Source organism: Camelus dromedarius, chromosome 15 (assembly GCF_036321535.1).
Source record: "Camelus dromedarius isolate mCamDro1 chromosome 15, mCamDro1.pat, whole genome shotgun sequence".
NCBI classification, from domain to species: Eukaryota; Metazoa; Chordata; class Mammalia; order Artiodactyla; family Camelidae; genus Camelus; species Camelus dromedarius.
The window spans coordinates 50,175,507-50,198,207 of record NC_087450.1 but is presented as its reverse complement, the minus strand read 5'-3'; positions in this window follow the sequence as shown (position 1 = coordinate 50,198,207).

Genomic DNA, 22,701 nt, shown 5'->3' with positions numbered 1-22,701 from the left:
AATCAGTAATCTTATCCACACACAGAAAAGAAGACTTGATCCTTTTGTATTCAAAGTTTTAATGATAAAGCACCACCTCCCAACCAGTTGTTTGAAGTTGACTGGTGCTTCATTACCTTCTCTATTTCCAGTTTACTTCCTAAATATAATAGTTAACCCAGTGAGTTTAGAAAATGCCACTCACTGTGCTGAGAGCGTCTCATGAATCAACTCATTTTTAATCCTCACAGCAACCGCAATGAGGTCAGTATTAACACGTGACCATAGAGTTTGGAAACATGGACAAATGCACAAAATAAATGAATGATTACAGTAAAAAGACATGAGATGTTCATGGTGGTGTCCCTCATTACTAATTCCAATGAGTATGGTTCACTAATGCAGCAATTCTTTGAATTCTTGCATGAGCATTTATGGTGCATTGCTCAAGTGATTTATGTTTCTGATTTCATTAAATAAGCCTGTGCCAGAAAAATTAACCAAACAGGTTCTATCTTTTTTAAATATCTTTCCAGACCTTTGGCCACTCTGTTATTATCCCCATTTTGCCCATAGGGTAAAATGAGGCACAGAGAAATTAACTTGCCCAAAGTCATTTGGCAGAGCCAGCCTCTGCTACCTATATACTACCTTATGCTTGGGTGAGTTCCCACTACCCCTGCTGTGGTTGAAGCACTTATTCTTTCACATCTAAACTATGTGAAGCAGCCTCCTAATTGTTTTCCATGTCTTTTCTCTTTCCTTGCTGTTTCCAGAGTGCTCATGCTATTCAGTAAAATTTTCAGGCTTTTGCACGCACTGTTCTCTCTGCCTGCTCTCTCTTCTCCCTCTCGTCCCCACTCCCTCCATCTTCCCCTGACTAGCTCCAACACATGATGTGAGGTTCACTTTTGAATAGCTTTCCTTGATGCTCCCAGGTGTGATTAAGTCCCTCCTTAATGCTCCTCTATCACCATTTGCATTCTTCTATTAGGCTCTTTTTTTGTCTTCAGTGATACTGTGAAGTCCTAGAGGACAAGTACCTCTTCCTTCTTTCATCTTTGTATTACCTAGGGCTAGAATACAGTCTGTTACATGGTAAACATTCTGTAAATTTATGTTTAAACAACCCCACTCAAGTAGCAGAGGGGAGTGCCCTGTGAGATCTATAGAACCCATTTGGCACATGTTCCAGGTAAGTTAAACTTGTATCGTGGAGCTTTCATGTGTACAGTTAACCTAACAACATGGGGGTTAGGGACGTCAACCCTCCACATAGTTGAAAATCTGAGTATAATTTATAGTGAGCCCTTTGTATCCATGGTTCCTCTGTATCTGCAGTTCCACATCTATAGGTCCAACCAACCATGAATAGTGTAGTACTGTGGTATTTACTATTGAAAAAATCCACGTGTAAGTGGACCTCTGAAGTTCAAGCCCATGTGGGACCTCTGCAGTTCAAGCCCACTGTATATCTTCTTCTCCACACTACTTTCCAAATCCAGTTTAGACAAGGATTGTCCTGCAAATCGTGCTTCATACAATCCTCAAAGACTGCTAAAATTCTTGTTCATGTATTCATTTACTTGAAGGTCTAGGGTATTTTGAAATCAAATCATCTCTTCTAGTGTTATTCTCCATCAGTGCTTCTCAAGTTTTAGTGTGCATAAGAATCACCTGGAGAGTTTATTGGAATAGAGATTCCAATTTAGTAATTTTTGAGTGGGGCCTAGAATTTGCATTTCAAACATTCAGAGATGCTGCTGCTAACTGCTGCTGCTACTACTACTGCTGGTCCTCAGATGATGCTTTTAGTAGCTCTGCCCTGTATGATAGTCATAGAGAAAATGCGCATCTGTTTCACCATAATTCTTCCATCCCCAGGCTACATGACAGAATTATGGCTGTATGGCTCATACAATTTATGTTGCACACTGAAGAGTCATTAGTGCTGTTCAGATAGTTTCGACTTTCTAGGCACTTGGTAGGATTGCACTTCTCTTATGGTTGGTCCAGATCAACTATGCAGGGATCTTTAAAGCTAACTCCTAGAAACTGCCACAGTAGTTGGGGATACTTTAGTGGAAGTAAGAGAGCAGTTGGGGACACTGCAGAAGGGATGGAGGGCCCACAATAGCAGTGAGAGTGAGACAGAGAAGTGGGTAATTCTTAGATCTTTATGATAGAAAAGAGTATTTCTGGTGGATGTTATGAGAATGTTAGAAGGACCTGCACTTATTAATGAAATATGTTCCCATCTTCTTACTATTCCATTACACAGAAAGTTGAAACCCTTAGTTTAGACACTCTTTGCACTAAAATTGGATAGATTGCAGATTATGTAAAAAGGAGCAAGAGAAAGAAAAAGAAAAAAAAAGAGCAAGGAAATAAAATAATCAAAGACTTATTTCTAAGTGTAGGAAACATTAATCTTGAATAGATTTCTAGTGATAGAACTACTAGTCAAAAATACCAGTGAATTTTGAATTGTGGTTTTCTACTGGTTCTAATAGTTAATTTTCTGATTTGTAAATCTTTAAGTATAGATAACTCTGAATGCTTATAAACACACCATTGCTTCTTGCAGCCTCCATAACATTGCTCTGGTGTACCCTAAGATCCACATAAATGTCTTTTTTAAAAGATTTTAGGTCAAGAAAATAGATCCACATAATGATTCATTTTAAACATAGATTAAAAATCAGTATCTAAAAATGGACAAAACCACATTTACCTCCCATATTATAGTTACACTGTTCCTCCTGGCATTTAGTCATGCAGAGACCCAAAGAGATAGATGGTCCTAAAAGCCAGCACAGCCGTGAGCTGTGAGACTTGGAGAGTCTCCCTATAAGACTGTTCACCAAAGCACTGCTTTCATAGAGCACTTGGCTTATAAAAAGAATGAACTAAAAAAAAAAATCTGGCAAACATTAACATTTAGATGTTCAGGCCATCAACAGTAATACTATATATATATGTGTATGTATATATATATATATATATATATATATATATATATATATATATATATATATATATATAAAAGAGACTAAAATAATATTTTTATTTTTAGAGTTTCAAGGTCATTCACCATATGTAATATAACTGCAACTGCAAATGTTTAGTTGTAATCCATTGATATAATCCATTAGTTCCCCTCAATGAAACCACACCATAAAGAAGCTTTTAGTGGCAGGGCAGGGTATGGTAAGGATAAGAAAAATACGGGGAATGTCGTTCAACTATCTCTATAAATTAAAAACAAAGTAGAGATTGAGACTGGCTACAGATGAATATTCCCTTAGAGTATAGGATTTTCCCACTTTATTGGATTCCTCAGAAACTAATTGCTCTGTTCAACAAGGCTTTTGTGGGCTAATTATACTGCTACAGGACTTTTACAAATCATTCCTTCTAATTTTTTAATGGAGACTTTATATTCCCCAGTAAAATAAGAATGGAATTTTTCATAAATCGTAATGTCTTTCTGTATTATCCGTCTATCCATAGACTGAGTAGTGGCCCTCCAAAGATATCCATGTCCTAATCCCTGGAACTTGTGAATATTCTACATTACATGACAAAAAGGGCTTTGCAGATGTGGTTAAGACATTCGTATCCTGTGTTAGGGATCTTGAGAATGGGGAGAGTAGCCTGGATTATCCAGGTAGGCCCAGTGTAATCACAAGGTGTCATATAAGAGGGAAGCAGGAGGACGAGGGTCAGAGAAGATAATATAACAATGGAAGCAGAAGGAGAGTTTAGAAAATGTAATGGTGGAAGCAGCATAGTCAGCTCAAATGATGCTTTGCTGCTGATATGAAGATGAGGGAAGGGGCCACAAACCAAGGAATGCAGGCAGCCAATAGCTGGAAAAAGCAAGGAACTGGCTTCTCCCCTAGGCCTTCCAGACAGAACGCAGCTTGCCACCACCTTGACTTTAGCCTAGTGAAACTGATTTTGAAGTTCTGACCTCCAGAATTGTAAGGTAATAAGTTTGTGTTGTTTTAAGCCATCGAGTTTGTGGTAATTTGTTGCAGCAGCAATAGAAAATTAATATACCAACTAAGTAAAGGCTTAGAACATTTCTGTTTTGTAAACAAGTGAATAATATTAGCCAGGTAGAATTCTATCTTCAGCTGTTACCAAAATACTGTGACCTCTTACTTCCACTAAATGTGGCAGAAGCCCATTTCCCTTTCATTGCTCCTCTGATCTGCTATTTGTTGAATTCGTGCTATACCATTTTATACAAGGGACTTGAGCAATTGCATAACTGCATATTTTGGCATTGGTAGTGCTAGGATCTTGGAACCAATCTCCCATGGATACCAAGAGAGGACCATTCCTGTTTCATGTGACAAGTATTTAGTTTTAAGAGAGAAAGCTAACTGACTAATTTATGTTTTCCTTTAATGTTTGGATTTCTTTGATCTTAGCCATGTGTATTAGTTTTTAACATTTGAAGTTTAAAAATGCATTATGTTGTGACCTTAAAAACTGCAAAGGAATCCTATTCTCAGCCCAAACCAACCAGGCTAACATATTTGTTTCACATTCTCATTAGCAGCCTTAATGAGGCCCAGGCCTACGATTGAGCTGTCTCTGAATTACCCAATAGAGATATTCTCCACAGTGCTGAGTACCACACAACAGAGGAACTAAACTGTCATTTATTCTCTTGCTCTGTTATCATGGTTTCTCTGTTCAACTTTTGCTTTCTTGGATTTAGATCCGTTTAAAGGGGTCTCATGCTTGCCTGTCTTTTCATAGTCTAGTTCCTGAAAACCAAAAGGTAGTGGCATCTTTAGGGTTCATTTTCATTTATGATTTTCTTTAGTATCCCTTGCTGAAATTGATGGAGTTAAACAAAAATTTAAAAGAAATGTTGAATTTCCAATATTATTAAGGCATCTTAACTTTTAGTTTTAGCATCGTCCATTTTTGTAACATTTCAGAAAGTTTAGGAAATCACATTCATTTTCCTTTTCTCTCTTTCTCTTTTTTTTGGGGGAGGGGTGAAGGGAATTTTTTCCCCAGATGGTCAAATTGAGATATCAAGCCCAAAGAGTATCTGTGGGGACTGAGTAGATGCATGAACTTTTGGCTGCCCACATCTGGCCTTCTCCCTATGCTTGGGGAAACATTCTATGTAATAAATCTTGTAACATCCTAAGCATTGTGCTGTGCTTGGTTCAAGATAACTCCTTCTAGCTGAGGAAATGAGATTATCCCACATAAAACTGTCCTAATTTGGTAGACAAGCTCATCATCAGGTGCTATATTGAATAGCATGCTCTTAAGAGTTAGAAGATGGGGGATTCACTAAACTACAAATTGGCTAAGAAAAGCTTTTGACTGAAGGGAATTTTTGAGTCCTGCTTTGAAAGATAGTTACTATCTGCATAAAGGAGAAAGAAAATGGCATTCTAGATGAGATTAATTTAACAAACTATATTAAATGGTCTACATAGCATGATCCAGTTGAGAAAAGTTAACTGTCATCTCAACTTTGCACGATCAAGACTAAAAATATTTTACTGCAAGTATTTTCACTAAGGTTTTGCACAATTTCTGCTAAAGAATTGCCCTGTGCTCCTTCATGTCCATTTCAACACCCTTTCCAAAGCTCTGTGGCCTTACATATCTCATGCCCTCTGCCTGGAATGCCATTTTCTTCCCTGGTAGCCTGACCACATTAGCCCAGGAAATTCCTACACAGCTTTCAACACTCAAACATCACTGTCGTAACTTTCCTGTGCAGAATTAGGCTCTTCATACTTCAGTATGAATCTCTAACAGTTTAGGACTTTCAAAGAAAGAGCAACAATATTATTATCACACCGCATGAAATTAGCAATAACGAATATTTTTAATGTCCAGATCACGTTCAATTTCTCTAAAATGGATTTAGCTGACTGGTTACAATCTGGGGCTTCTGAGACAATAAGTGTGTATATTTTACCATTGGAGTACATTAATGTTGTCATTTAATCTCACTGCAGAGCCTCTGATGGCCTGTTTTATACAGCATAGCAAGGACAAAATTTTAAATGGAAAATAAAATGTAGATAAGATAAAATTTTAGCTTTGAGCATGAATTATTGCATGGCCTTGGATTTATTAAATAATGTACTCTTAAGCAAGTTTATAGCCTTCTGGGGGCAAAATCCATTTTGTCCACCAGTGGACCTAGAAGGACACCCAAAGAGCAGTTATTGGTGGAATAGTCTCCTGAGGGTAGGAGCAAGACTGTCCTACTGGGTCTCTCTCTTGACTGATATAGACCATAGGCTAATAGTCAAACCAAATGAATTTTTTAAAACAACAAAACCAACAAGCTGGAATAGAATTTTTACCCCCAATGTTTCTTTCCAAAGTGAAGGACCTTGATTAGTTTAAAATTCCTGGCTTCTCTCAAGCCCTTCCTCACTGTGCCAGGGGAAAGTGGAGTGACTTGCCTGATTTATGTAAATTTGAAAAGAATAAATTATTCATGCTTAACTCATCTCTGTTTTCTTCTTCTGGGAGCTAGCTTCCTGCTGGGAGTAGAAGGTCTTTACTTCTCTGTGACATAACCTGGGCAACTCTCCACCCCTGTAGAAGATTACCTGTGCCTGAGTGGGTAAGTCTGTATAATTCTGGGGTTCACTTTGCAGGCCCTTTTGGCATGCTAGCTGTGGATCCCAATATAGCCATTATCAGAAATCAAGATGATATTTACGTCTCCAAATGTTCTATGAGCATATATAAGACTATGGTCGATTTCATTTCTCAGATTTTTCAGAACCCAAATGGGGATGAAGGATACTATTTGGAGGGGAGGGTCTTGTCAAAAATATAAATAATCATTAAATATTATGACAATATGCTGCTGTACTGTATTGACTAATATTTTGCATAGGATTTTATGTTGATATTCTTAAGTGGGATCAATTTATGGCTTTCTTTTAGGGTTTTTGTTACCAATATTACAATAACTTTATAAAAAGAATTTAGAAGTTTTCATTCCTTTTATTTTCTATGCTCTGCAACAATTTAAATAGTATTGGAACTATCAATAATTTATATTTTCCCCAAAAAATCACCCTTTTAATTCAGGTTCTCAAATTTATTTGCTTAGAGTTGAGCAAAGTAGTTACTTATGAATCTTTCAGTTTTCTCTGTATTTGTGGTTATAACATCATCATTTTCAACTTTTGTACTTCCTGTGCTATCGCCCATTTCCCCGCTTGATCAGGTGACCTAATGGTTTATGTTTATATATTCTTATGTGTTGGGGGCAAGAAACAGTTCTTGGATTTATATAATAGTTTTACATATTTTTTTTCAAATACTGAATACTTTTAATTTATGATTCTTCCCTTCTGCTTTCCTTAGCATTCTTTTTTTTTCCTAACTTGAGTCTTACTTGTAAATATAAAATTTCCAGCTATGAATTTTCTTCTCAGCTTTGCTTTGCTTCTATTCCATATTTCTAATGTATTGATGAGTAAAGTCATTTGATAAGCAAGCAGATTTGCCCAGTTGAGAGTTCTGTTGTCCTTTGGAGAAGAGCATTGAATGATCATTGGATAAATATGTCCAAGTCTCTTAACTGGAAGTCTCTTAAGCAACAAAGTTATTCCCAATAATTTTCTGCCCTTCCCACTGAGAGATTGTATTTTGTACTTCATTGGTATTAAACTTGGACATGTGGCTTGTTTTGGACAATGAAATATTAACAGATGGTCCATTGTGAGTTTCTACCCTTGTGGAATTCTGTCATTCCTCTTATCTCTTTGCCCCAAGATCAGTGTCCCAGACTGGGGTTGTTTCTTTGTCCAGGTTCCCAGAATGAAGAAGACATGGAGTAAGGGTGGAAGTAATGGGTGAAGGACATGTTATGGGAGCAAGAAATAAACTGCTTTTGTAAACTGCTGAGATTTCTGAGGTGTTTATTATTGCATCATGTTGGTTATAGCATAACTGTCTCATATAGCATATATTGAATATATATGTGTGTATGTATATTCCTTTATATGTACCTTTATACACTATATTATATGTACATATATCATGTATACCCGAATATGACATAGTAACATCTTTTGAACAAATAATGTATATTTTATGGAACTTAAGATGTAACTTTTGCCAATTAAATTTTTATTAAAGTTTATAGTTATGTCTTTGCTTTTACAATATGTTTTTTCTCATAGTTGTGACTTCTTTGATGCCAAGGCTTTGGTCAAAAATCTCCTCCATTATAGCTTTGTTTCTTTGAGAAAATCCCATTGCTCTGTACCTTTCAGCTTTGGGACTTTTTTCTAGAAATTCACTAATATGAAAAAAAGACAGTGCCTCTACTTGTTTGCAGTTTTTAAATTCTGATTTTATTATTCCTTAAAACCAGTGGAAATGATCTGTAATTCTAGTGACATAAAAGGTCTTGTAAGTATTGTCTTTTACAGAAGAAAAAAATTGTCTCCTATAACCATCAGTTATATAAACAGAACAAGATATGAAGATAGTTTAAAGAATTCTAAATATGGAAAAGAATTTTTTTTTCTGGAAAACATAATCAATAAGCCAGGTAATAGTTAAAGATTCTAAAATATACATCTTATTTTTAACACTGTAAATTAAGAGTTATGTCTTTGATTTAGTGAGTACTCGTATAATTTTTCAATTATTGTAAGGTCTTATAGAATATTATATATTGGTAGATCTAAGCAAAAACATAAGATGCCAGAAATATTTGAAAATAATACTTTTGATTCAGTAACCCCTGCCTTACGTTGTCATCATTTCACATGGCAAAGGTGGCATAAGTGAAAATCTGGTTAATTGTCTACTTTTGTTCTTAGAAACCTCAGTTCTCTATATGTTAGTACACATCTGAGCTTTAGTATGCTAATCTCTGAGTAATCAAATAGGCCTAGGAAAAAATAATCCACAGGAGAACGGCAACTACAGGCCATATGATTTGCATTATTAGTACTTTCCATGTAATAATTCTACACATTGTTATCATTAGCAACACTATTTCAATCATGAATATCACCAAGTTCAGAAGAAATCATTTCTGAATTGTCTCTATTAGACCATGATCAAGAGGAAAAAATACAAGACTGAATTTTCCTTTAGTGTTATATCTGACATTTTTAAATAGACTCATTTTCTGTGGTTTCATGTAACCTATTACATTTGTCACTGAATGGCAAGGAGGCCTGTCTCTCATTACCACTTCCGCTAGTACTTGAGAAAAATATCCTGGAAGAAAAAAGATACAATTTTCCCTCCCTGGATTTGGAGGCATTTGATTTTTTTGGAGAATTTCAGTGAATATCATCTCTAATTTTAGTTGAATACCCTTTACCATATGATGTTACAAGATATAACAAACACACTATCCGCCAAGAAATATGTTTCTCTTTGATCCTAAAAATGGCTTTTGATTAAAAAATTGGCTCTCCATTATGTTAAGAGTGAGATAGGGTTTAAATGGTGGTCGGGGAGACTGATCTATAAAAGACAGAACAAAAGAATGAATCAGAATTAAGTGTTACTTTTTTATCCATCTCTTAATTTTTTTCCCTCCTTTATGTTCATCTGAGCCCCAAGATTCCCTGTAAACTTGAGTAGATGTGGAATGTGTTTATATTGGATTTGTCTGTTATGTGTGTGTGTGTCTTTATAAAGCTGTCTTAGAAAGTGTTTTTAGCCCAGTTATTTGCTTTGCTCCTCCTTCCTTTTTCTCCTAGCACTGGAGATGTTCTTAACATCTGTTAGTGACTCTGTTAGGGTGAGTCATTTAGGATGTGAACGTTAGACTGTGTTACTCCCATGCTTAAAATTGCTTCTTGGCTCCCTCTTACCTACGAGATGAAACCCACACTCTATCCAGCATAATAAGGTCTTCATAATCTGGTCCTAATCTTCCATTCTGGCCTTATCTACAACCTCCAGGGGTCTAAACTATCTATAGTTTCCCTACAAGCTATTTTGTAATCCCTCTGTCTTTACGAATCCTATTTGTGTGGCCTGGGATGTTCTTCACCAACTGGGGAAGCTAATTAATTCCTTTTGTTTCTTTTGTTTTAACTCAAATTCTAGACCTTTTCAGGGAAGCCTTTCCTACTCTGCCTCAGGCATCCTACAGAGTTCCTACTGTACTTTGTACACACCTGATAAAGCAAAGATGGCTAATTTACTTCCAATCCAACATCCTTTCTAGCCTTTCCTCATAAGAGATTCCTGATTTTATTTGGGATGGCACTGTGTCCAATTCCCAAACTTCTTGTGACCAAGTGATCAGTCTCTGGCCATTGAAATACAAATGTATGCTGAGTGGGACTTCCATGAAATTTTCTGAAAAGGAGAAACCTGGCACTGGCCCTTTTTGTCTTTATGTATGGCCTGAAATGTGGATGTATTGATTGGAGCTTCAGCATCCATCTTGGACCATGAGACTCCCTTGAAAAGGAACACTATTGCATTAGAGATGGTGGGGCAGAAAGAAAGAAATCTGAGGTTGACACTGAAATTGCCTTAATAGCATTGGACTGTATATTGCTGAACTCTTTACGTGAGAGATAGAGTTTTATTTCTTGTAGCTTAACCTGGCCTGATTTAGGTTTTCTGTTATGTATACCAACTCTAATTTTGACTAATACATCTGCAGTATAGCCATTACCAAAGTGTATTAATGTTGGCCTATTTTCATATATATATGTATCTTTCCCACTATGTTATTTCTTAGTAGGAGAGCTGGGGTTACTATGTTGTGTTGTAATATAAGTATCATACTGAGTCCTGCCAAGACATGACTCTTGAGTTGGTAGTGGGAGTGAGGGGGAGGATGAGGTCTTCCAAAAGGTCATTCGTTCTTTTCCTTTTTTTTTTTTAACCAACTATCACTATGCAGAGAAATTACATAATTATTGACTGTATTCCTCACACTGTGTGTTTCATACCGTGACTCATTTATTTTGTAACTGGAAGTTTGTACCTCTTTCTCTTCTCCCCCACCTTCTCCCTTCTAGCAATCACCAGTTTGTTCTTTTTATCTATGACTGTTTCTATTTAGTTATATTTATTCACTTGTTTTGTTTTTTAGATTCTGCAAGTAAGTGAAATCATAAAGTATTTTTCTTTCTCTGACTTATTTCACTTAGTGTAATACCCTATAGGTCTATCCATGTTGTATCAAATTGCAAGATTTCATTCTTTTTTATAGCTGAGTAATATTCCATTGTATATATATACTGCATCTTCTTTATCCATTCATTTACTGATGGGCATTTAGGTTGTGTCCATATCTTGGCTATTGTAAATAATGCTGTGATGAACATAGAAGTGCGTGTATCTTTTCAAATTAGTGTTTTCGTTTTCTTTGGATAAATAACCAGGAGTAAAACTTCTCTATCATATAGTAGTTCTATTTTAAATTTTTTGAGAAATCTCCTTACTGTTTTCCACAGTGGTTGAACCATGTACATTCCCACCAACAGTGCATGAGAGTTCCCTTTTTGTCACATCCTCACCAGTACTTTTTATTTGTTGTCTCTTGTCATATGCCTGTTTGCCATCTGTATGTCTTCTTTGGAAAAATGTCTATTCAAGTCCTCTGCCCATTTTTAAATCAGTATTTTTTTAATTTTATTTTTTATTGAAGTTTAGTTGGTTTGCACTGATTTTAAGTTGATTTACAATTTTCAGGTGTACAGCAAAACTATTCAGTTGTACATATATATATATTTTCAGATTCTTTGCCATTATATGTTATTACAAGAAATTGAATATAGCTCCCTGTGCAATACAGTAGGTCCTTGTTGTTCATCCCCTTTATATATAGTAATGTGTATCTGTGAATCATAAACTCCTAATTTATCCCTCCCCTACCCTTTCCTCTTTGGTAACCATAGTTTGTTTCCTGTGTTAGTGAGGTAGAACTTGGGTGGACCATGAGGGAAGGAAGAGGGATGACATCTTGAGACCACTCTGTGTCCTACTGGAGCAAGCAATCAAGGTATTCAGTGCCCATGAGCTATAAAGGAGTTAAGCCAGTGCCTACAGGCAGTCGAGTCTCCTTTTGAGTATCCCCTGGGTTGAGGAGCTAGGCTACTTGGCTTTGGATTTAGCTTCCTAATGAGAAACTCCCTAGCATTGGTCACCTTACCATTCATGGACCCTCAGCAGTACCTTCTTTTCAGAGCTTTAATTGGGATGCTCCCAGCCACCCTGGGTGGGACTACTTCTTACTTGGTGTCCTGAGACATTTATAATCTGTCTGAAGGAAGGCAGGATCCTGGTCTGTTAATCTTGTGGTGAGTGAGAGCAAAAGTCTTGTGACTTAGGTTAGCTTGAACTGAACAGAATTAGCTCAAGATCTCCACCACATCTTGGCCTATGGTAAAGTATACCTTGATTGTCTGACTGTGTTGAGAAGTTTTTGGGGGGTTACAAATAGGAGTCTAGGTTGTTTTCAAGGTCTTAGTGATAGTAAGAAAGGTCTTAGAAGTAGGAGCTTGAAAGTCAAACTGTCCCCTGTGCCCACCCATGGCATTTTTGTGGGGCATCAGCTTTAATTTGCCCCTTCTAATTTTCAGTTTCGTGGCCTTGGCTGATCTAACTGGAGACCACCCCTGCTTTCTTTTCCCCCATATACTTGTCCATTGAGTTATCAGGAAACGTTGGATCAGACATGGAAGTGGGCAAAAGAGATTGATGTATGTCCTTTCAGTGCAGTGCTGGATGTTGCCTAGTGTACACTTGGGGGGTTGTCTGACTGTAAACAGCTGTGCTGCTTTCACTGGTTTTCTATGGACCTTCTGTAGGGGAAGAAGTTAACTTATAAAAAGCTGACTGTAGTACGTATGATATCGTCCATAGTAATGGAAATGAATTTTGTCTGGTAGAGGTAAAATTGATTCCTGTCTATAATAAAGAGAAGCCTAAACATTAATACCTTGTTGTGCTTAAGAATAGTAAGCAATTTTACATGTACTAGCTACTCGCTTTCAGCATCCCAAAGATATTTCAGAAACATAAATTCCATATATATGTATGTATATATATACATATATATGAACATACATATATTCAAATCTTCTTTAAGCTTGTCTTAAAATCTTACTGTTTCCCTTACTAACTAATAACTTGAGTAAAAGAAAATGACAAATAAAATCTTTGACTTATGTTCATTTTGTATTTGCATGAGTGCTTTTAACTTTTTGAAATTATACTTTAAGAGAATAACTTCTTTAGATGATGAGGACTTCTTGAGATGATTCTCTGAGATTTTTTTTTCCTTGTTTACTTTATGCTACTTTTAAAATGTTGCTTTCTGTTCTAGAACACAAAATTTTTTCCATTGCTCTAAGTGGTCATAACATTAGATGGAGAGGAATGGAGAGCAATGTGGTTGATTGCTGCAAGTACTAATTTTTCTTAATCATGGGACATTTTTGTTCAATAAAATGTCTTTACCCTGGTTGGCTTAGTCTTGTAGTACAAGATGTCCTTACAAACCTAATCAAGCATCTTGCCCGGTTCATAAGTACAAAGAGGCTGGACATTAGCGATGTTGATAGAACTGGTGTTATAATGAGAGCAGACACAAGTCATCATTTCCTTATTCTAATGATTTATGGCTGCGCTGAGCACCATAAACCACATTAGACTTTATATCAGAATGGGAAAAAGCAAGGGTCATCCAGTGTAGAAAAATGGTATGAGCAAAGTATTGGAGATTATGAGCATTGGAATGATCAAGACATGAGGAAAGATTTTACTGATTGGGCAGATTATAAAGAGGAGCAGTGGAAGATAAGATAAATGAAGGCCTTTGAAATTTATCCTACAGGAAAGTGAGGAGATTCTAGTTATTCTTGAGCAAGGGAATGGAATTCTAAACATACATGGCTTAAGACTAATGTGGCAGTCATGTGTCAGAAGGATTGGATTTGGAGGTGGCTGGCTGAGGTGGGTGGAGGAGAGTTAGAGACAGAACATCCTGGATGGAACATCCTGGATGGAAAGTGAAAGAAGAATGTAGGAGATGTATTCATTTTGGAATAGAAAATGGAAAAGATATGGGAAATGACTTCAAAAGCTTGAAGCTTGGGATGAATGATTCCATTGAAAAGGAAGACAGACAAAATTTCTATTTTCTGAATTTTTTCAGAAAAACCTGTAAGGCAGATCTGACAACAAAAAACTTTATATTCTATGATTTTTCTTTACTTTTTAAATTTTGAAGCATTTCCTCCAGCTTCTCTCATTGATAGTCACACAGTCTGTGAGGAAGGCATAGTAATTGCCATTTTCCAGCTATTATCCTTACAGAAGAAGAACTGAAGCTCAGAGATGTTAAGGGAGTAAGTGATTTATTCAGACTCAGGGAAGTGGCCCGACTTAGACTGATTGTATTTTTGACCAAAGAAGTAAATAAAATGATGTACAAGCTTCATAGGAATTCAGGATATTGGCAAGTACCCAGGTAGAGAAAGAAGAGTTTGGCCAAGTAGGGAGGGTCAGTTCTCTTCTAGGTGTGAGAGCTAGATATCATGGATGTGAAATAGTTGGAAAGTAAGGGTCCAGGTGTCTGAAACTTGACTCTCTAGTATTAATCCAAATTGGAAGTAGAGTCTTACCCAGCAAAAACAGACATATTGCAAGATATAACATATTGATCATTCTCTACCCAGATTTTTGGAAATTTTCATGTGTATAGCACAAAGAGTTTTCCTCCTTCTCCTTCAAGGGGGAGAAATTGATTTGACTAAGCCAAGGAGAGGTGGGGCCAGCATATGACATGAAAGGGGAGAGATAAGAAAGCTGTGGAAAGTCCTCCCTGAAGTAAGACACTCCTCTATGCACCATAGAGTTTTTGCAAGGTAGGAAGAGAAGTTCTTTCCATATCCATCCTTACTGGGTGTGTTCTGGAAACCGTGCTAAAGCAGCATTGCATGTTCTCGTCTCCCCATTCTCCATAGGTCAGGGATAGGCGGAAGTAGCGAGGGTAGTGAAAGTACTAATTAACCCTCACGTCCATTTTTGTCTCTGGATACTGGTCATTAGTGTCAAAGCCTTAAAGTGCATGTGCCGTTTCTCAAGGCTATACCTTGTGTTCCTCCCCACAGTTCATGGGGTACTGATAAAGAAACCTGCTGCTTGGGTTAGTTTCTATATGGCATTAAAGGAATTTTTCAAATCTGTCTGTCATCTAGTGAATGTTATACCCCCAGAGTTGCAATTTGGATTCTTAGCATCAGTGCCAATCAATAGTAAATTGTGGCAGCAAAGAGCATGTGTTCATCTGTCATTTCCAGTGAAATTGTACGTAATAAAGTGTCAAGGCCTCTCCAGGGCCCAGAAGAAAAGTGCTGGAATCCTGAGCTTTGAGCCTTTGATACATGTGATGGCTAATTTTATGTCAACTTGACTGGGCCATGGTGCCCAGATATTTGGTCAAACAACATTGTGGATGTTTCTGTGAAGGTTTTTGGATGAGATTCACATTTAATTTGGTGGATTTTGAATAAAGCAGTTTACCTTCCATAATGTAGAAGGGCCTCATTCAGTTAGCTGAAAGCCTTAATAAAACAAAGACTGATCTCTCCCAAGCAAGAGGGAATTCTGACAGAAGTTTGCCTTCGGACTCGAAATGCAACTTTTTTCTGGGTCTCTGGCCTGCTGGCCTAACCTGCACATTTTGGACTTGCTAAGTTTCAGAAATCATATGAGCTGATTCCTTAAAACCTCAATCTTTCTCTCTCTATTTTTTCCCACTAGTTTTCTACTTATCTTATTGTTACATAACAAAGAACCCTAAAATTTAGTGGCACAACTGAGATGGCTCAACTATGTGCTGGAGTAAAGGCCCACTTTTAACACAGCTCTCACACAGTCACAAGGCTAGCAAGTTGGTTGGGACCAGCTGTTGTCTGGGGGCGTAGCCAGAGCTGTTGGCCAGCCATCTGGTTCCTTTCCATGTGGGCCTCTCCACAGGCTGCTTGGGCTTGCTCACAGCATGGCGGCTATATTCTCAATACAAATGACCTAAGAGACAGAACCAGGCAGCTGTACCTCCTTTATGACCTAGCCTTGGAAGTCACGTAGCATATCTGCCATAATGCCAAACCCACCCAAATTTAAGGGTGAAGAATTATAGGGTTTCCAGATAAAATATGAGATACTCAGTTAACTTTGAATTTCAGATAAATCAGGTTTTTTGTTTTTTTTTTTTAGTATTGAGTATGCCACGTGCAATATTGGGCCACATACTAAAAATTCAGGGGCTTCCTGTATTTTTCCTTGTTAAATCTGGCAACCCTGTTACAGACCTCCTATACTGATGGGAGAAGAGTCAAAGTCACACTGTAGTAAGAGCATGTGGAATGACAGTAATGTTATGCCATATTTGGAAAATACCCTCTGCCCCAGCCTGCCTTTTGACCACAACAATTTCCACCCCTCACATGTGCAAAATACATGCATTCCTTAGTCCCAAGACCACCACGTTTCATCTCTTTAAGAATCAACGTGAAGTCCAGGAGCTTATCGTGTTGATCAAGTCCGAGTGCAGATGAGGCTCCTCGGTGGGATACCACTCCTCAGGTACAACTTGAGTTTCATTCCTTTTAATCTGAAGACCTATGAAGAGAAGAGACAACTTTTCTGTTCCTAACACATTCAACATACAAGAGTGAGACCCTCCATTCAAACACAAGAAATATGAGAATACTTGTCCAGGCTTATACTGAAATTCACTGAGTGGGTATTGCAGGGTCCTTGCTTAGGGTTCATTCCTATTCCCTGGGGGTTGTTCTGCAGGGCTCTGCTTTCTGGGCTCTTGGTTCTGCTCTGTGAGTCCCCTTTCCTTTTCCATAAGAAATGGCCTGTGGTTGGAGCTGAGTAATTCTCTAAGGCTGTTTCCTGTCCATAGCAGTTTGGAAATACAAAGACTTTTTTTCATTTTGTGTTATCTCTGTTGTTTTCAGTCTAAGTTGTTAAGATTCCTTTGAAAATGTTGTGAGCTTTTTGTGCATCAGTTTATAATTCTTTCTGTTAGACAGAAGTCACACTCACGAATCTCCCTAGGAGACTAAACCAGGCCATGGCCTTTGAGAGTCTTAGAAGCCCTATTTTTCTGTTTTTCACTTTTGTTGTTTGTTTGTTTTACATCCTTTAAAAAAGTTTTTATTTGGAAATACTTTCAGACTTACAAAAAGTTGCAAAAAACAACACAAAATAGTACAAAGCATACCCTGTATACCCTTTATCCAGATTTCCTTATTGTATTAGTTTCCTGTGATTGCTGTAACAAATTACCAAAAGCTCGGTGGCTTAAAACAACAGAAATGTATTATCTTATGATTCAGGAGGCTCAGTGTCCAAAACCAAGGTGTTGACAGGACCATTCTCTTTCTGAAAGCTCTGAAGAATCTGTTCACGCTCTCTTAGCTTCTGGTGTTGTCAGCAACCCCTGGCATCCCTTGGCTTATGGAAGCATCACTCCAATCTCTCCCTACTTCATTGCATAACCTTCTCTCTGTATGTCTCTTTATATCATCTTCCGTGTGTACATGTCTGTCTCTGTGTCCCTTCTCTTCTTTTAAGAACACCAGTCATGTTGGATTAAGAGCCCACCCTCTTCTAGCGTCACCTCATCTTAATTACATCCATAAGAACCCTACTTCCAAATAGGGTTCTTAGGTCCTGGGAAGGACGTGAATTCTTGGGGGACACTACTAAACCGGTTGCACCCACTGTTGTTTTACCCCGTTGGGTTTATTGTTTGCACTCTCACTCTCCTTCCTCTTCTCCTTTCTCTCTCTTTTGGTTCTCTATTTAAAATATATAAAATAAATAAATATATAAAAATATATGATATTTTTTCCTGAATCATTACACTGCATGCACCATGGACCTTTTACTGCTACTTTAGTGTATTTCCTAAGACTAGGGATATTCTCTTACATGTGTTACTTACCCATTTCTGTAGAAACGTTTGTTACTGCTTAAAAAAAAAATTGTACTCTTACATAAGCACAGTACGATTGTCAGCTTTGTTAGTTGATACTGATACTAACCTTTTATTTATTCTACCATCCATATTCCAATTTTGTTAGTTGATCCGTAACATTTTTTATAGCATTTTCCCCCTCCAAGACAAGATCCATTCTAGGGACAGGAACTGCATTTTGTTGTTATATCTGTTGAGGTCCCTTAGTCTGGAACATTTCTAGAGCCTTTCTGATGTTTTATGACATTGACATTTTTGAAGATTACAGACTCCTCCCTACCGACGGCAACTCACTTTTTTTTTTTTAAAAAACAGAACTTTCCTCATTTTGTACTTTTCCTATTATTTCTTTCTGATTAATTTGAGCTTATAGATTTCAGCCAGAATAGTGCATTAGTGATGTTGTAGTACTTCTTAGGGTATCACATCTGGAGGGACACAGTGTTCATCAGTCCCTCACTGGTGTTAATTGTGATCACCTAGTCAGTGTACTGCCCAATTTTATAATGGTGTAATAATAATAATTATTATTATCTCTTCCAACTGTTAAGTATCCTGTGTGTAAAACCATGTAAATACCCTATTCCTCATCAAAATTTCTCCCTGAGTTTACCATTCATTAATGATTCTTTACCATTATGATTATAAGATCATGATTTTCTAACCCAGGACCCTGTTGAGATTTACTAGTAGATTCTTGGCATGTTATAGTAAGCAGGAGACCTCCCTTGTCTATTTATTTATATACTATTGCAGTGGATGCATGAATTTCTATCTTTTAATGGTTTAGAATGACTGAAGTTAATTATTTGGTTACTCAAATTGTCCCATATTAGTGGGGGTCCCTTCAAGCTGGCTACTGTGTCCTTATGATAAGCTCCAATAAAACTTTTCAGCACTTTGTGATTTTCTAGTGTAACAAGTTGTTGTAGGCTTATCTGGTACCTTCCCTGGGATCAGTTGTTTCTCCAAGGACCCCTGGTTCTTTTTAGTGAGGAATGGTTTAGAGACCAAGGAATGGGCTCCAGGTATACTCATTGCTGCTGGGGTATCTTTGTTTCTTGGCCCTTTCAGTGGACAGAGCTAGGAAACATATGCATGTATATACATACATATACAGACATACAAATAGAAACATGCATATAGACTTACATATAGGTATTTTAGAAATTATAAGTTTATCCTGATATCTCCAATTCCAGTCTATTCCCACAGGATGTTTTCTTGCCTTCCCTCCATTCCTTATTTGTAACTCTCCTTCTCCATGGTGAGGCCCCTGGCTCCCAACAACCTGGCACATTTACTCATTTGCTCAATCTTGTAATACATTTAGAATAGTTTCAGAATTTCAGAATTGTGTCACCCATACCACAACAATAAACAAACCACTGCAAAGAATTAAGGATGGGTTTGCATTCTCTTGTCTCCCGTATCCAACTCTTCCCAATTCTGAGGGTATATAGTCTAACACTGTGTTCTTAGTTACATGGATTATTAGTTCTTTCTTTTTTACACTCTTCAGTGTGCTTATAGTATTGATTTGAAATATAATGAGGTTCATTTTTCTTTTTGTCTTCTTTCTATTTTAGGTGTTCTTCCCTCCAATTCCTACTCTTACTGATTTAATTTCCTTGTTGAGTATGTAGGATAGTGATACACTTTCAAAAGTGAAAGAAGTTTCACTCCCTCTCATATTTTCCATTCCATTCTTCCCACCCCTAATTGGTAACAGAGTTTATTGTGTTCTGGTTAATCCATCTGTTTTTCTTTTTTGCAATGATAAGTAGATATATTTTCTTATTGTCCTTTTATTTTTTCACAAAAGATGTCATAACACATACTCTCTTTAGAATTTTGCTTTTTTCCCTTAATAATATCTCCTAGAAATAAATCCACAACAGTTCAGAGAAATCATCCTTATTTTTTACAGCTATATAGTACTCCATTGGGTGTATACTCCGTAGTTTATTGAACCAATCTCCTAAGCTTGGATGCTTGGGTAGTTTCCAACATTTTGTAATTACAAATGATGCTACCATGAATAGCATTTTGCACATGAATTTTTATATTGTTGGAGTTGTATACTCTGGGTAAGCTTTTAACAGGGGGATTTCTGAGTTGAAGGACAAGTACATAAAAGTTTTGTTATTGACAAATTCCCCTCCATATAGGATTTTTCCTGTTTTGCAGTTTCACCAGCAATATATGAAACTATTTTTGACAGTCTTACCAATAGAAAGTATAGTCACATTTTAAAATTTTTGCAAATCTATTGGGTAAGAGATGGCATTTCAGTGTAATTTTAATTTTCATTTTCTTATTATGAGTGAAGATAAACATTTTTTCATATGTTTTAGGGCCATTTGAGATCTTTTTTTGTGAATTGTCTGTGTTTTGCCTATTTTTATAAGGAATTTTGGACTTTTTTCTCCTAACTTTTAAAAGTTCTTTAAAATCAGACATACTAACCTTTTTATCTATGATAACTGTTACAAATATTTTCTTCCATTTTTATTGCCACTGGATTTTGAGTTACAGTTAGAAAGTCTTTTTCCACATTGAAAATTAAAGCAGAACTCATCCACATTTCTTCTAGTAGCTGTGTGGTTTCATTTAGCTGACTTTGGTATTCATTTAATTCCCAGTTGTTTTTCTTCTTCTGAAGATTCCTGACCTTTTTGTCAGGTCATTTATTCATTTTTAAAAAGTGCCTAAAATATTTTATCCAGAAATTTTAGTGGTGTCTATCAGGAGGGTCACTCAGGAGATTGCATCTACCATATTGCTGGACATAGAAGTCAGCTAATCTCTGTTCTGTAGTGCTTAGAGAAGACGATATGGTTTTACTATCCAGTTCTGAAACCCACAGTCTTACAACGTGTCAATCCTTTTCGTAATCTGCTTTTGGCTAATCATGCTATTTCCTTTTAAAGCTGTTGAAAAAGAAAGTGGTGCATATTAACTTTTTCTGAAGGTTTCTATGTGTATTTGCTTAAAATACGATAAAATATAGATTACTTAGTTGAATATATTTTTAAAGGAAAGAACTTAAAAGCAAGCTTCATTTGAAAATACGGTGCTTGAATTCTGTATGTGATTAGCAAATATTTCTACAATTCAAATTTTCTTCAATATACAAGCCCAAATAGAAGTATATGATTCAGTATTAGAGATTTGTTTAACAGAGAAATGAAATTCAAATGATAGTATTAAAAAGTTAGAATTATTTAAATACTCCTTATCAAGATACAAATGCACTTCATTAGGAGATCATTAGCCATTGGAAGGTACCCACACTGCTCTCTCTGATCTCGAGTTGACAAGGCCTAATAGCCCATAGTTATTGTATATGTGGCCCTTTTATAAGCCAAAAAAGTGCCAGGATTTCACATAGCAGCATTTCCATTTGTTTGCAGTATTATAGATGAAAACAAAACTCAAAGTTTTGGAAAATCCCTCTTTCTAGTCCCATTACATGTTCCTGGACCCAATCTAGTGCAGTTGTTCCTGGCTCTTGCTGCTTTTGAATTCAACTCCACAGATATTGATCTGAGCAGTTCTACACATAAGTGCAAAGGATTTATACAGGCTCCATCCAAGAAAAGCGTAGTTTTTCTATCAGCTGATTTTGGGTCTCCTACCCTCCAGCCTTCATTGTAAGTTCTCTTATGTTCTGGATTTGGTAAAAAAAAAGTTTTAGATGAGCTGTTGGTTAAAAGAGACAGCTATTAGGGTTTTTACCAGACCAAATTTTATCTCCACTGCCAAAGAAACATTTTGAAAATCATTGTAAATTTTTATGATGAAGTGTAGAAATCTGTAAAGAAGCCTTGTTTAAAAAAAAAAAAGGAAAAATTTCCCCATAAAATTCTCCCAAAATTCACAATCTACAAAATGTGCTCCTCCTTACTTTCCTTTTTCACTCACTTCCTAATTCTCAGCAGCTGCTTGGTCTCTGCAGCTAGCACTCTGAGTGTTTGCTTAATCAGTATTTGTGGACTGAAAGAATAATCCAGCAGTAGTAGACAGTATATGAAACCATGTTGGCAAATCTCAGATCTGAAATGGTTTAAATGATGGTCTGATACTATATAATTTAATATGGAATCACACCATTAAAATCTTTAGTTCCCAGGTGAGAAAGTTATTGTCTTCATGGTTAGTTATAAATATTGCAGGAAGCACATGCAGCAAGTTATTATTAAATTGATGCTAAGAATGTAAATTATTTGCAGTCCAAAGTTATGGATAACGTCAAAGGAAACTATGTGCATTGAAACTACATGATGCTTGATGTGAAATATCTATGGAAACTCTGAAACTCCCATTCTTTGCTCTGGCTCATGGTGGGTTTTAGACTTCATTCACAGACATGGTCTTGTCTGGGGCTCACAATAGTCTTGTGGGGCAAGTGGTCCAGAAAGTTTCTGTCATCTTTATGGGATGAGGAATCTGAAACTTAGGAGGGTTAATTGACCTTCCAGGGTTTCCAGCTGTATTGACAAGGTCTAGGCTGAAATACAGACCTCTGGCCTCTTCATCGAGTGTTGTTCCTATTATAACATGAAGAGAAAATAAAACTTAAAGCAGAAGAAGAAAGGAAAAGGAAAACAAGTTCAATTTCATAGGCTGTTGCAAATATTAGGTTTATATTAAAAATATTTTTAAATGTTATAAATTTGGTGGATGTTGCAATAAACTTCTGG